The sequence below is a fragment of the Equus przewalskii genome, chromosome 5 (assembly GCF_037783145.1).
Source record: "Equus przewalskii isolate Varuska chromosome 5, EquPr2, whole genome shotgun sequence".
Lineage (NCBI taxonomy): Eukaryota > Metazoa > Chordata > Mammalia > Perissodactyla > Equidae > Equus > Equus przewalskii.
In genome coordinates this window covers 49996082-50012281 of record NC_091835.1, presented here as the reverse complement: position 1 = coordinate 50012281, position 16200 = coordinate 49996082, and positions in this window count along the sequence as shown.

The window sequence follows — 16200 nt, the reverse complement described above, 5'->3', positions numbered from 1 at the left end:
AAAGAAGGAGAGTAAGAGAAGAAGAAAGGAAGAAAGGAACTATGAAACAGCCAGAAAATAATTAACAAAATGTCAATTGAAGGTCCACACCTATCTATACTTACTTTAAATGTAAATAGACTAACTTCAACAATCAAAAGACATAGAGTGGCTAAATGGATTTTTAAAACCCAACTATATGCTGCCTGCAAGAAACTCACTTCAGTTTTAAGGACACATAAAGACTGAAAGCAAAGGGACAGAAAAAGATATTCCATGCAAATGGAAACCAAAAGAAAGAAAGGATACTTATGTGAGAAAAAATAGACTTTAAGACAAAAACTGTAGTGAGACAAAGAAAGTCATTGTATAAAAATAAAGGGTTCAGTCCAATAAGAGGCTATAATATGTATAAATATTTGGGTACCCAACATAGGAGCACCTAAACATGTAAAGCAAATATAATAGATCTGAGGGGAAAAATAGACATCAATACAGTAATATTAGGGGACTTCTTTACCCCAATTTCCACAATGGATACACGACCCAGACAAAAATTCAATAATAAAAAATGGCCTTAAACTACATGTTAGACCAGAAGGACCTAACAGACATAGACTGTTAGACATTCCATCCAACAAAAGCAGAACACACATTCTTCTCAAGTGCATATACATTCTCCAGGATGGATCATATGTCAGGCCACAAAAACAAGTCTTAATAAATTTTAAAAGATTAAAATCACATCAAGCATCTTTTTTTACAACAACGGTATGAAGCTAAAAATCGAATACAAAAGTAAAACTGGAAAACTCACATATATGTGAAGATTAAACACCATGCTCCTGAACAACCAATGGGTAAAGAAGAAGTCAAAAGGGAAGTCAAAAAATATCTTGAGACAAATTAAAATGGAAACACAATGTACCAAAACTTATGGGATGCAGCAAAAGCAGTTCTAAGACAGACGTTTATAACTATAAACACCTATATTAAAAATCTCAAAGAAATGATCTAACTTTACACTTCAAGGAAGGAAAATAGAAGAAAAAACTAAGCCCAAAGTTAGTAGAAAGAAGGAAAAAACAAAGATCAGAATAGAAATAAATGAAATACAGACTAAAAAGACAATAAAAACATCAATGAAACTAAGAGCTGGTTTTTTAAAAAGATAAGCAAACCTTTAAAAAATTGACAAACCTTTAGCTAGACTAAGAAAAAAAAGAAAGAAGATTCAAATAAATAAAATCAGAAATGAAAGAGGAAACATTACAACTGATAACACAAAAATACAAAGTATCGTAAGAAACTACTATGAACAATTGTACACCAACAAATTAAATAACCTAAAAGAAATGGATAAATTCTTAGGACAAGGCAACTTACCAAAGCTGAACAGTGAAAAAATAGAAAATCTGAACATATCAATTACAAATAAGGAGATTGAATCAGTAATCAAAAACCTCCCAACAAAGAAAAGTCCAGGACCAGATGGCTTCACTGATGAGTTCTACCAAATATTTAAAGAATTAATACCCATCCATTTCAAACTCTTACAAAGAAAGAAACAGCAGGGAACACTTCCAAACTCATTTTACAAGACCAGAATTACCCTGATAACAAAGCCAAGCAAGAATACTGCAAGAAAAGAAAATTATAGGCCAATATCCCTGATGAAAATGGATGAAAAATTCTCAACAAAATTTTAGCAAGCTGAATTCAACAGTACAATAAAAGGATCATATACCATGATCAAGTGGGATTTATTCCTGGGACACAAGGATAGTTCACAAACATAAATTAATCAATTGATATACCACATTAACAAAATGAAGAATAAAAATTGTATGAAGATCTGAATAGATGCAGATAAAGCATTTGTCAAAATTCAATGTCTTTTAATGAGAAAAACTCAACAAATTGTGTATAGAAGGAACATACCTCAACAAAATAAGGGCTATATATGACAAGCCCACAGCTAACATTATACTCAATGGTGAAAAGCTGAAAGCTTATCCTCTAAGATTAAGAACAAGACAAGGATTTGCATTCTCATTAATTTTATTCATCAATAAATTGGAAGTCCTATGCCAGAGCAACTAGTCAAGAAAAAGAAATAAATGGCATCCAAATCAGAAAGAAAGAAGTAAAATCATCTGTGTTTGCAGATGACATGATATTGTATGTAGAAAACCCTAAAGATTCCACTCAAAAACTGTTAGAACTAATTGACAAATTCAGTAAACCTGCAGGATAAAAAAATCAGTATACAAAAATCAGAGGTTTCTATACACTAACAATGAACTATCAGAAACAGAAATTAAGAAAACAATCCCATTTACAATAACATGAAAAATAATAAAATACTTAGGAATAACTTCAACCAAGGAGGTAAAAGATCTGTACCCTGAGAACTATAAAACATCAATTAAAAAATTGAAGGAAACAAATAAAAGGGAAGATATTCCATGTTCATGGATTGGAATAATTAATTTTGTTAAAATGTCCATACTACCCAAAACTCTCTTCAAGTTCAATGAAATCCCTATCAAAATTTTAATGACATTTTTCACAGAAATAGAAAAAAAATCCTAAAATAAGTATGGAATCACAAAAGACCCCAAATAGCCAAAGCAATCTTAAGAAAGAACAAAGTTGGAGGCATCACTCTTGATTTCAAACTACTTGACAAAGCCATAGTAATCAAAACAGTATGATATTGGCATAAAAACAGACACATAGATGGGACAGAATACAAAACCTAGAAATAAACTCATGCATATATGGGGAATTAATCTTTGACAAAGGAGCCAAGAAACTGGACTCCTGTCTTACACCATAAACAAAAATCAACTCTAAATGAATTAAAGACTTGAATGTAAGACTTGATACCATAAAACTCCTAGAAGAAAATACAGGCAGTAAGCTTCTTGACATCAGTCTTGGCAATGATTTTTTGGATTTGACACCAAAAGCAAAGGCAACAAAAGCAAAAATAAACAAGTGAGACTACACAAAACTAAAAGCTTTCCACCCAGCAAAGGAAATCATCAACAAAATTAAAAGGCAAACTATGGAATGGGAGAAAATATTTTCAGACCATGTATCCAGTAAGGAATTAATATCCAGAATATACAAGGAACTTTTACAACTCAATAGCAAATAAATAAATAAATAATCCAACTAAAAATTAGGCAAAGGAACTGAATAGGCATTTTTACAAAGAAGGCATACAAATGGTCCATAGGTACATGAAAAGGTGCTCAGCATCACTAATCATCAGGGAAATGCAAATCAAAACCACAATGAGATATCACCTCACACCTTTTAGGAGGGCTGTTATCAAAAAGACCTGTGATAACAACTGCTGGTGAGGATGTAGATAAGAGGGAACCCTTGTATACTATAGATAGGAATATAAACTGGTACAGACACTGTGGAAAGCAGTATGGAGGTTCTTCAAAAAATTAAAAGTAGAACTATCATATGACCCAGCAATCCCACTTCTGGATATATATCCAAAGGAAACAAAATAACTACCTCAAAGAGATATCTGTACTCCTGTGTTCATTGCAGCATTCTTCACAATAGCCAAGGCATGGAAACAACCTAAGTGTCTGTTAACAGATGAATGGATAAAGATGTGGTACATATATACAGTAGAATATTATACGGTCTTAAAAAAGAAGTGAATCTTGCCATTTGCAGCAACATGGATGAACCTGGAGGGCATTATACTAAGTGAAATAAGCCAGACAGAGAAAGACAAATACTGCATGGTATCACTTATGTGTGGAATCCAAAACAAAAAGTAAAAAAGCTGAACTCATAGAAACAGGAAGTAAAATGGTAGTTGCCAGGGGCTGAGAGTTGGGGGAAATAGGAAGAGATTGGTAAAAGAGTACCAACTTTCAGTTATAGATGAATAAATTCTGAGGATCTAATTTATAATATGATGACTATAGCTGATAATACTGTATCATCTAACTGAAATTTGCTAAGGGAGTAGAACTTAAGTATTCTCACATACACACAGACACAAAGGTAAATATGTCAGGTATTGGATGTGTTAACTCCATCGGGGGGGAATCCTTTCACAATGTATACATATATCAAATCATCACTATGTACACTTTAAATATATTACAATTTTATTTGTCAATTCTACCTCAATAAAGCTTAAAAAGGAAGTAAACTAATAAATTAGTATATAAATGACATTTGATGTATTTCGTTTAATACATGATTTTGGGGGTGATGCTACACAGAAAATTGTATTCATTTGGCTAATAGTCTCAAAAATGAGAGCACAAAAGCCATGACTACACAATTTTAAGAAAGTAGTTTAATCAGATGCTCAGCTTTTTCTCTTCTTTCAATTAAAATCTGTTTTCAAATCGCCAATGAAGACATATCTTGTATTACAAGTCAAATTTTTTTTCTTATTATGTGTTGTAGCAGACAATTGCAATTTTTCTCTTTCTAGCATTCACTCTCTCTTCTTTTAGTGAATACACACAAATCTTCCTTGGAAAACCGCTTTCCCATTCTCCATCCATGTGGTTTGAGTTGAATTGCCTTCTTTCTTGGTCCCAGGGATGGGCGTGGATCCCAAGCCTGGCCAGTGAGAGCTAATGAGACTTGTTTTAAATGTTTGTGTTTTTTGTAACTGTTAGTAATTCTGGAATAGTCAAGGGCCACAATGAAGGGCAGGCCTGCCTGCAAAGGAAATCAAGTAGAAGGGAAAAAAAAGATGGAGATGGAGGTAAACTTTCTGAATTCCCAAATGAGATAAGTAACCTCGTATTTTTTTCCACCTAAAAGTCAATTTAGCTGGATTTTTATCATTTATAATTGAGTCTTAATAAACTTGCATGATTTACTTTCTCATTCTTATTTTATTCCTATGACCTGTATTCTAAAATCTCAGACTTGTAAGTGATCTTAAAGATCACCTGGTAAAGCCAACTAGGTAGACTTTGAATGCCCGCTTCTTTTTTTTTTTTTAATAAATTTTATCCTTTTTATTTAAGATTGGCCCTGAGCTAACATCTGTTGTCAATCTTCCTCTTTTTGTTTTCTCGTCAAAGCCCCAGCACATAGTTGTATTTCCTAGTGGTAAGTCATTCTGCTTTCTTTATGTGGGATATCGCCACAGCATGGCTTGATGAGTGGTGCTAGGTCTATGCCCAGGATCCGAACTGGTGAACCCTGGGCCACCAAAGCAGAGTGCTTGAACTTAAACACTCAGCCACTGGGCTGGGCCCGAATGCCTACTTCTTTCTCCAGAGTCTTACTTCCATTAGTGAGGAGTTTGCATCCTCCAAAAGCAGATTATCCTTAAGGGGTTTGAGATTTTAAAAATCCTAGTGAAATCTATCCTCTAGCCATGAAAGGGAGAGACAACAATAAATAGCGTATGCTAAATGTTAATAAGTGATATGGAAATAAGGAAAAAACAGTCAAAGTGAGGGGGCACTGAGAACGAAGGACACAGATTACCTTATTAAACAGGTTGGCCAGGGTGAGCCTCATTGACAAGCTGAGATTTGAGAGAAGACTCAAAAGGTATGGAGCCAGCCAAGAAGATAGCAGGTGAATTGACTATTTCAGGCACAGAGAGAAGCTAGGGCAAAGGCCTAAGTTGCGTTTATGCTTGGCGTGTTCTAGGAATCGCAAGGAGGCCGGTGTGGCTGGAACTGAATGAACAAGGGAGAGAATTGTAGGAGTTGAGGTCTGAGGGCCAAAGGAGGGAACTATGTCATGCAAGCTTATAGGTCATGTATTAGTTATCTATTGCTGTGCAACAAATTACTCACACTTTAACAGCTTTAAACAATAATAAACACATATTATTTCACACAATTTATGTGGTTCTAGAATTTGGGAGTGGCTTATTGGTGGTTCTGGACCAGGGTTCTTGTGAGGTGGTAGTTATACTATTGATTGGGGCTGCAGTCATCTGAAAGTTTGACTGGGGCTGCAGGATCTGCTTCCAAGATGGCTCATTCACATGGCTGTTGGTGGAAGACCTCAGCTCTTTGCCACGTGGACCTCTCTATAGGGCTGCTTGGGTGTTCCTACAAAACGTACCTAACTTCCTCCAGAACAAGTGATCCAAGAGGGAGAGGCTGAAGCCATATTGTAGAGCCTCAGAGGACACGTTTTCACAACACTGTATTATATACACACATCAGGGTTTTTCAATATGGGAGGGAATTACAATGTTAACTTCCGGGAGGCTAGGATCATTGAGGGCCATATTAGAGACTGACTACCACAGTCCATAATTAGGAATTTGGGTTTTACTCTTAGGAAAATAGGGAGTCAGTATAAGGTTTTAAATAGAGCAGCGATGACATATTTAAAAGGCTTACTCTGGCTACTGTTTTTTTGAGTAGAATTTCAGAGCCAAGAGCAGAAGCGGGAGCCATGCTGGAAGAGTATTGCAGTAACTGAGGTGAGTGATGATAGTGGATCAGGTAGCAGCCATGGAGGAGAAAAGAAGACGTTGGATTACAGATATTTTTGAGCATTCAGTAAAGAATTTCCTTATGCATTTCATGTGGTGTTTGAAAGACGTAGAGAACTCAAAGACAAAGTTTTGATGGTGCAACTAGAAGGATAGTGTTGACATCAACTGATAAGGAGAAGGCAATTAGTTAACCAGTTAGGTGAGGCAGGAGGGTGTCAGTCTAGGAATTCAGTTTTGGAAAGCTGAGTATGATGTGTCTGATAGACACCTGACTACACAAGTCTAGAGTTTTAAAGAGAAATTTTTTCCTCAGCACTATAAATGCATACATATATAAATGCATACATATGATATTCAAAGCCATGAGACAAAGTAAGTTATCAAGAGAGGGACTATGGATAAAGAAGAAAGGAGGTCCAAGGACTAAGCCCCGGGGCTTTCTAGTAGTAAAAGATGAAGAAGAAAAGGAACCAAAAGGGAAATATAGAAAGAGCTTTCAGTAAGCTAGGAGGAAATGGAGGAAAGCATGGTGCTCCAGAATAGAAGTGAAGAATATATTTCAATGACAATGGGTGATTCACACACTATTGACACCGCTACCATTAAAACAGAGATTTGATCACGGAACATGACAACTTAGGTGAGCTTCAGGGGAGCAGGTTTGGGGGAATGATGGAGACAAAAGCCTGATTGAAGTGGGTTAAAGAGAGAATGGGCAGAGAACGATTGGAGCTATGACTATGGGTAACATTTTCAAGTAGTTTTGCTGCAAACATGAGCAGCAAAATGGAGTGACATGCTGGTGGGGAACGAGGGATAAAGAGAAAGTTTTTTGCTTGGGAGAAGTAGCATCATTTTTGTACAATGATCCAGTGGAAAAGATGGGTGATAAAATAGAGACAGGGAGAATTTCTTGAGTAGTGCATTGAGAGGAGATGAGTTCTAAGGCACAATGGAGGGTTGACTTGAGACGGGAACATGGATAGTTCACCTACGGTAACAGGCAGGATGTCAGAGTGTGCGGGAGCAGATGGGTTGAAGAGGTGGTGATAATCTCTGTAAATTCTCTTATGAATCCTCCAATTTTCCTAGTGGGGAAGAAAGCACTGGGGTTTAGAAAGGAAAAAAGATATTTTAAATCCTCATCAAGAGAGTAGGAGAATGAATTTTTAAAAATCTAGTATGATTGCCTTGCAGAATTAAGGATCTACTTCTAACTTACAGTCATTGTGGCTGTGTACTTTTTCTCCAGTTTTAGCTTGAGGGTTATAGACATGAAACAGGCAAAGAGCTGGATTTAACCAGGGTGATGGATTGCCAAGGAGTAGGACAATGAGAGAAGAGGGAGGGAGAGGAGGGTGTTTACAAGGGAGTGATTATAGTGATTAACCATAAATTTTAATATGGAAGGATATGAGGGCAATTAAAAGAAGGTAGGATCAAAAGATCAGAGCTCTCATTAGCATCAAAGGATAGTTGGAGCCATAATATTAGAGAGAATGGGCTGGAAGATAGGATATGGCAGAGAGCAGGATGTTTGAAATTGAGGCTATGAAGAAGCCCAGGTATGACTATGTGAGAGTAGTTAACATAAGGTGAGGACAAGATGATCGGAAGAGAGGCCGTCAAGGAACTGGTTGATCAAGGTGTTAGAAGAATCATCTGTACATTCACTGAAATTGACCATAATTAAGACTGGAGTGTTATTGCAGAGAATGAACAGGCACTTATATCACCAAGAAATCAAGAGAAATAACCCAAGAACCAGTAAATGACAGCAACAATGCAGGGCAGGGATAATATCATCTGATGGCACAAGATTCACAGTTGGTTGTTTTTAGGGAGGAGGTAGGGAGAAATGGCTGAAAGTAGCAATGAGAAACCAGGAGGACATCTACCCCTCTCATCCAGAATTGTGGTACCGTGGGTCTGAGAGAAAAAGCAGCCACCACTTGAAAGGCTCCGGGGAAATGTGACCTCAGAGAAGAGTCAGGTTTGTCAGGTCTGCCTTACAGCAGGATGTTGAAGAGAGGCTGAGGATATAGGGGATTTTCCTACCAACAGACTGTGAATTCAAAGAGCACAATGGCTAAGTTTCAGGAATTGGGAAGCACGAAAGGAACAAGGCAGTGGTTTTCTATGGGGACCACAAGCATCCGCATCACCTGAGAACTTGTTAGAAATTCCACTTCTCAGGCCTGACCCCATGCCTACTGAGTCCGAAACTAATTCAGGCCCAGCAATTGGCGTTTTAGCAAACCTTGCAGGTGATTCTGATATGAAATAAAGTCGGAGAACCATTGGAAGAGAAGCAGATTCACTTGGGCTTAAAGTGTAGGCGAGGAGGGTGACCTGGAAGTCTGGGGGAGGGTTGTGGTGGCTGATATTATCGTGGTTAGAAGACATAAAGAGATTATGGCTGGATTCAAAGCAGATGGTGGAGACAAGTCTTGAGTGTTGGGGAAAAGGGGAGAATGGGGAGGGGAGGGTTGAGGGAACTCTTCGCCCCTGAATGCGTTGAGAGTCACATACAAAATTCCTGTTTCATTGGCTTAAAAGATTTCTATTGGTGCATATTGTCACCACACTAGAGCTTACACCCACCAGTATCTCTCTTCCCCTCTCTCAAAAAATAAACAAAATAGTCTACCTTAATGAAGGGGTTTTTTTTTTTTTGGTTACAAGTAACAGAAAGCCACTATAAATAGCTTAAATGATTAAAGGAAAATTTATTCTGAGGATATAGGGATTATAAGACAGAAGACATAATGGTACCTAGTAAGGAGTTATCTTAGTGTGTGTGTGTGTGTATGTGTTGTGTGTGTGAATTTCTAGAACCGTTTGGGTGAGGTAAGTACCCTGGTCAGATACAGCTTGACATGTAGTGACATAAAATACAAACCTGGCTGCCAGGCCCCACCTGTAAGAGCACAGTGAGGAAGGGCGTCATTTCTCAGAGGAGTGTCGTGGGCTAGGCTGCTGCCTCAAAAATGTCTACAGCTGAGACTGTTCTAAATCAAGGGCTGAGCGTAACTCAGGCAGATAACGACCTGGTAACTTTCTGTCAAATGGAAAGTGGGAATGTACCTTGGCTAAGTGTTTCTTTTCTAATTGTTTTAAACACTGATAATAATTTGAAAAAGCTCTTTTTTGTAAGAAAGAAGGTAGCACTTACCCTGACATTGCAAGGTACATACTTAGGCAGTATTTAATAGATTAAAATATTTCCTCTCATTATGTTAAATAAGATAGACCTATCATTCTGGATATTTATAAGTCTGATGTGTGAGTGTGTGTGCAAGTGCGTGTGTGCGTGTGTGCATGCATGTATATATTTTGTGTCGTCTGTATGTGCTTTACCAACTTTGTCTGCACCGTATATGACTCCTGTAAGACAGGTTAGAGAGGATTTCACACTCTGGCATTATCACACACATTTCCTGAGTAAACCCTCCTAAAATGGATTTTAATTGAATAAGTTTTTCTACTTCTCAGGCTCCCAAAATATTTTACGAAATCTAATTTTCTGAATTTTAGTTGGACTTTTCATTCTTCTACAAGTTATTTCTCAATATCTCTAAGACAAAAGAAAGGAACGGAAGCCCCAATATAGCTAAAGCCAAAACAAATTCAAAACATGGTATGAAAACAGCTCAGAAGAGAATCTCTATGTGAGCAGCTGCCTAGGCCTATGTTTAACATCTTTTTCCCCTCCTTGCTGTCTCTCTCTCTCTCTGTGTTCTCACTCGGTCTGTCCAAATGCCATGCTCCTTTTTTTGTTCTTATTCACTTTCATTACTTGTGATAATATTTTCTCTTTTATGTCTCTGGAAAATATTTGAACAGCATTTGTAATGCTAGGCGGGCTCCTGTTTTTCTGGGTGAAGGCTCACAGACAACAGTCCAATATGTTTATGCAGAACAGATATTGAATATTGCAGATTTTAAAAAATACAAGTGTACTGCCCTCATCTTTTATCTCAACTCATCCTTTTCATGAGATATTTAAAAGAAATAAAAACAAGAATAAAAGACTTTGAAACACTTGTCCAGTTGTGGGGTACCTGTTTTTTTAACAAATTGATCATGTGTCATTGCTTTGATGATGCTAGACAGAACGGAGGGCGTAGGTGTTTCTGATATTTTTAGAATGTTCTGGATTTGGATGAAGTTTCTCTATCCTATTTATTGGAAAAATTACTTGGCCCCAGGCTATTTAACTTATTTTTATATTAATGTTACCAAGTGTGGAGAAACACCACAGAGAATTTCGTAATTCAAAATCATTTTGATTTTCAGTACTTTTCCACTTTATTCATTGTTCTCTTGTAGAAGGGCAGTGAGGTATAGTGGAACTCACTCAAATTTGGGAAGACCTGAATTTTTTTATCATCTGTGCAAATGGGTGAGGTTAAAGGTAAGCCCCCTGGGTCAGGCGTTCTTTATAAACACAAACTTTTAGAATCTAATGCTAAAACAAACGCTTCCTATTTAAGTGTTAAGTGAATGTCTTTCTTGGTAAGCCCCTCTTTACACACCTAAAACAGTAAATTTCCTTTAAAACTCTATATTACAGTTAGATCAGTTATATAGTCTGACTATTCTGGACACTACAAATCCAATACCACGTGAGGTCAAAATGAATTAAGACATTGCACTGTCATTTGACATTTTCTTTATGCCACATTTGTTTAAAACCACAATGCCAGGAATTAATAAATGCTTAATTAAACGTATATATTTTGCATAACTGCACTATTTGCCACTGACACGTGTTCTTCACACAGAAAGAGTTCACAGGATGTGTCTCCCATACGTTACAATGTACCTAAACTAGTGGAGCAACGTTTCAAATAAAGGAGAGGAGACAGAGAGGAGAGAGAAGGAATAGCTACCAAGTTCTGAGTGTTTATAATTTACAGCAGCACTTTATATAGAATAAAGATATTATAAATCCAGGTAATGTCATCATAGTAAAAAAAACATAACAATAAGCAAAAACAGGCAGAGTTAGACAGAAGTCCACTAGATAGAAGTATTCTATTCCCTCAGGGGCTTAGAGAGAGAGATGGGGGAGAGGGTGAGAGGCGGTAGGGGGGAAGGGAGGATGTGAAAACGGCAAAGAGAAAAAAATGAGGAGTCTCCAGTCCCTGACTGTGAGGGTGAGAGTCTTTCCTGACCTTCTCCCGATCTTCTGGAAATTGAAAAAAGCAAGGAAATCAGATGGCCCTCCTTGCCCTCACCCTCCATATCCAGCACCAAATCCCATCAAGTCACTGGGGAATATTGCTCCTGTCTGCCCCTCCATGCCACTTTTGTAGCCACAGCTCCATTTCTCCCCAGCATGTGGCAGCACTGCCACCAGCTCATTGCCCGTGCCCTGGATTACGGCAGTCACCTCCCAACCAGGCTGTCAGCCCCAGGCTTCCGCCACCATCCCCAGTCCATTCTCTAACCGTAAGCCATAGTGATTTTCCAAAAACAACCAACCGATCTTATCATCTCTATCCCTTGCCTTCAGGAAAAAATCCACACTCCTTATCCCAGTTTATAAAACTCCCTCCAGTCTCTTCCATCCCTACCTCTCCAGCGTCACTTCTTACATTGGTATGGGGTCCTGACACTAACTGCATCACTTGGGTGACACCATACTCTCCTCACATTTCTGCACCCCTCCCCACTCATTGTTCCTATGGCCAGACTGCCCTCCCCATTTCCCTTCCACCCCTACCCCTGCTGTTCACTTTGCTCAGACAACTCTCTGCAGTCCCCGAAAGCCAAGGTGACATGGCAGAGGAATAAAAGGCTCCAGTGAGGAATCTCTTATGGGCAGAATCAAAATGGAAGTGGGTTTGAGGTCCACCCATTCATGTAGGCACTCTCTATGGGAGTACTCATTTCCTCCTTTGTATTAATTACATTCTCATTGGAAGGCATTAAATTAGACCTCAACGCACAGGGGGACCGGCATCCAGATGGTGTCCTGTCACTCTCCCCGTCAGATGTTAGCCCATCACCCACGATCCGGCCAGAGCTTCCTGAGTTGCTGGAGCCGTTTACCTCATGGAGCTTCCACAGGGGCTAAATGCTCAGACCTCCACCCTCAGCTTGACAACCTGTCTCAGTGTTGAAAAACAGTTCAAGGTAGCACTTGAGACCAAACATGTCATTTTCCTTGTCAAAATGAAAGCTGTAAATTTTAAACCTAATGCTTAATGTATCCAGATATTGAACACAGGGACTTTTATCCTCAGCTTAATGGTCTGTCTAAAAATATCAAAAAAGATTACTTAAAAACTCTTGGGCCTCAGAGGTCCTATAAAATCACATGAAGCAAACCCCCCACCCCATCTCCTCCAAGTTTTAAAAAATTTATTGGAAAACACTTATACAATATATGAACTGCTTTTTTCTTAGCCTTAGATACTAAGACTATGTGCTTGATTGCTGGGGGGTGGTTAAGAAAAGCAATAGGAGAAGATGAAATTTTATTAGATTGCAATCTAAAATTTTAATAGAGTTTCTGCTTCTGGGAATGGATAGCAACCCTTATTCAGCATCCTCTTGAACAGGGAAAATGTAAAAGCCTGGCTTTCCCCCTTTAATATAATGTGACAATAAAGAACGGCAGAGCTTTTTAATTTTTTTTAAAAATTCAGATATTTGTACAGACCTGATTAGAACAGAAAGACAGGAGAAGGTAAGTGAAAGCAGTAGAAAGAGAGTTAGAATGTAATTATTTTCTCCAATAAAAGGAGACTTGGAGTAAAAGGGTAATTGCTAAGATTTTAGGCATGGAGAAATTATAACACTCGACCTTAGTAGCTTTATCAAAAGCTCGGCCACAAGCATACATTAATCTGAGGTCTTAAAACTCCACTCCCCGGCCAGAGTGTCTGTGAGGCAGCAATGTGGCAAAGTTTGCTGCCAAGGTCTTCCTGACAGAGCCCTAGAAATTCTTTGTTGACACAAACAGAATCTTCATTGCCTCTAGGCTATAAAGAGATAGGGGGAGTTTTGCATACAATCATTATCTTTCTGCCCAGAGAAAATTACAAAGCATGAAGTTTAGAGGGATCAAGACTGTTGTATTAAATCGAAGACTTCACACCGTAAGATGCCGCTGCTTATTCTAGAGGAGAGAGTTGCTAATTAGGGGGACAAGATGTTTGGGAAAATGGGAAGCTTCCAAGTTCCTCTTGAATTCAAAATTTCCAATATTTTTAAAGCATTACAGATTCACGGATGGTAATAGTATCATTTGCTTTACCTGCCTTAAGAGTGCTCTCTGATGTATCTGCTTCTGATATAATAATAAGTCCATTATAGGCACCCATTTAAGGTTCTTACTTTAATGCCCCAACATTTTGGTGCAGGTCTGGCTTCCCTACAATGCATCGGCCTCATTAAGGATTACTCCTGGCCTAAAGCAGCATCTAATGGGTTAATGAGGCTGGGCAGTCTCAGCCTGTTAGCAGCTGCTTAAGCAGCAGGCTGGGGAAAGCTCTGTTGATTTTCATTCTTCACTGCTGAGTGATGAAGGGCAACCTATACGCTAGAAGTCTAGTCAGGCCACAACCTGTACTCATGTACCAAAAAATTCAATTCAATCCATGCCCCAGGTCAACAATTACTCCATGATATATGATATAAGGGGAAAGTCAATGCATTTACAGTGTAGAAGGGGCTAAAACCAGGGGGCTTGGGAGGCTAGCCACTATTTTGATTATCCTTTACTGTGGAAAATTAAGAGACTATCAGATCTGATCTAGAATCCGAATAGTTCTTTGATCTATGATTATATACATCTTGATTAAGGTCTTTGATGCTTTCAGCAGTGATATTTCTTAGCTGGTCACTTTGGATCTCTGAACTCATTTTGGGATTCAGAACCCAAACTCTAGTACTAAACATAGTACACTGCTTTCTAAGAAAAATGTATTTGCAAAGATTAAATAATTTTAATATGAAAAGAGCGTCCCTCACGTGATGTTCACTTGATACACCTGCAAACCTCCTTTGTTTGGTTTCCCTGTGTGAAAAAGCCACCTGGAGAGCTTGTTAAAGACTCGTGGGGCCCATCTCCAGAGATCCTTATTCAGTAGATCTGGGGTGGGCTCTGAGAATTTACGTTTCTAAAAAGCTCCCAGGCGACGCTGCTCTTGCAGGTCCACGCACCACACTTTGGGCAGCGCTGTTCTAGGATACCACTTTCTTAACATTCTTCTTTCTGAATCTCCTTTGATGGATTTTCCCCTTCTCCGTGACCTCTGACCTCCGTGACCGTGACCTCCGTGACCCAGCATGCTCTGTGGCTGCATCTTACACCTCCTCTGCCTTTTCCTCCCTAGCTATCTTGTTCGGTCCTATGGCTCTATATCACATCTAGAAGTTGACAAAACCGAACTTTGCCCCTAAAACCATGATTGTGTATCTACTTGCTATTCAGCATCTCCTGATTCTCTTTTTAACCCCAAAATCTGGTCCTCTCCAGTGTTCTCCAACTCAGCAAACGGCATCAACACTTAGAAAATTGTTCAGGCCAATCCTTCGTCATCCTTAACTCATCACTTCTTCTCCTATCCCACTGCAATCCATCAGTAAATCTTGTTGGTTCTCCTTTTAAAGTATATCCAGAATCTGGCCATTTCTTGCTACCTACCCTAGCCGAACCACCATCATCTTTTGCCTGTATTATTGCTATTACTTCCCAGCTGATCTCTCTACTTGTCCCCATGTCCCCTACCCCACCTTCACAGAGCAAATAGAGCAATCCTTTAAAAATGCAAGTCAGTGCTCCTCACTATGCTGTTCCACTCCCCCTCATCTAACTCAGAATAAAAAGCTGGAGGTGTGACCGCATCCCATAAGGCTGTACATTATCTGACCACTTTTCCCCATACTTGTTCTCCCTCATTTTCCCTCAGTTTCCCCCTCACTCACATGCTGTGGCCACACTAGCCTCCTTGCTCTTCCTTTCTTACACCAAGCCTGTTCCTGCCGCAGTACCTTTACATGTGCTGTTTCCTCTGCCTGGAATACTTTCCCCTGGTTATCTGCAAGACTCACTTCCTCACCCTATTCAGGTTTCTGCTTAGATGTCTACCAAAGGGGCTTTCTCGGCTCCCTCTCTAGAAGTGCCCGCAGCCCTGATCCACATCACTCTGCAACCTCCTGACCTTGTTTCACTTTCTTTTCCTCGGTACTTGGCACCCTTGATGACTTCTTATTTATGTATTTGTTCATTGCTTGTCTCCTTTCATCAGAATGCAAGCCCCACAAGGGAAGAGATTCTCTTTGTACCCACTGCAATATTCCCTGTACCAGAAATAGCATCTGGCCTGTTATAGGATCTTGATAACTATTCAGTGACTGCATAAATAAACTGATCAAAAATTGAACATTTTAGTCTGTCAAAAAAAAATGACATTATATTTTTCCTCTCTGGAATTAGTCAGTTATTTTTCTTAGCTTTAATCACTTTAAGAAGCAACATTTTTGCAACGTTTACTTCAAGGGAATTATATGGATAATCTACTTAAGTAAAAATCATCCAAAAGATCAGTTGCCCAAGTTTTCATTTCGCACTTGCAATAAAATTCTGCAAAACTTTCACTCCACTCTACCTCCGTCCCCCACACCCCCTTTCCCTTGAGCCCATGGTCCCCGGGAACATTAGCCTGAGAAACACAGTCTTTTTGAGTGACCCTAAGCACAGAAAGAGCTGCCGAGTCTATATATCACCC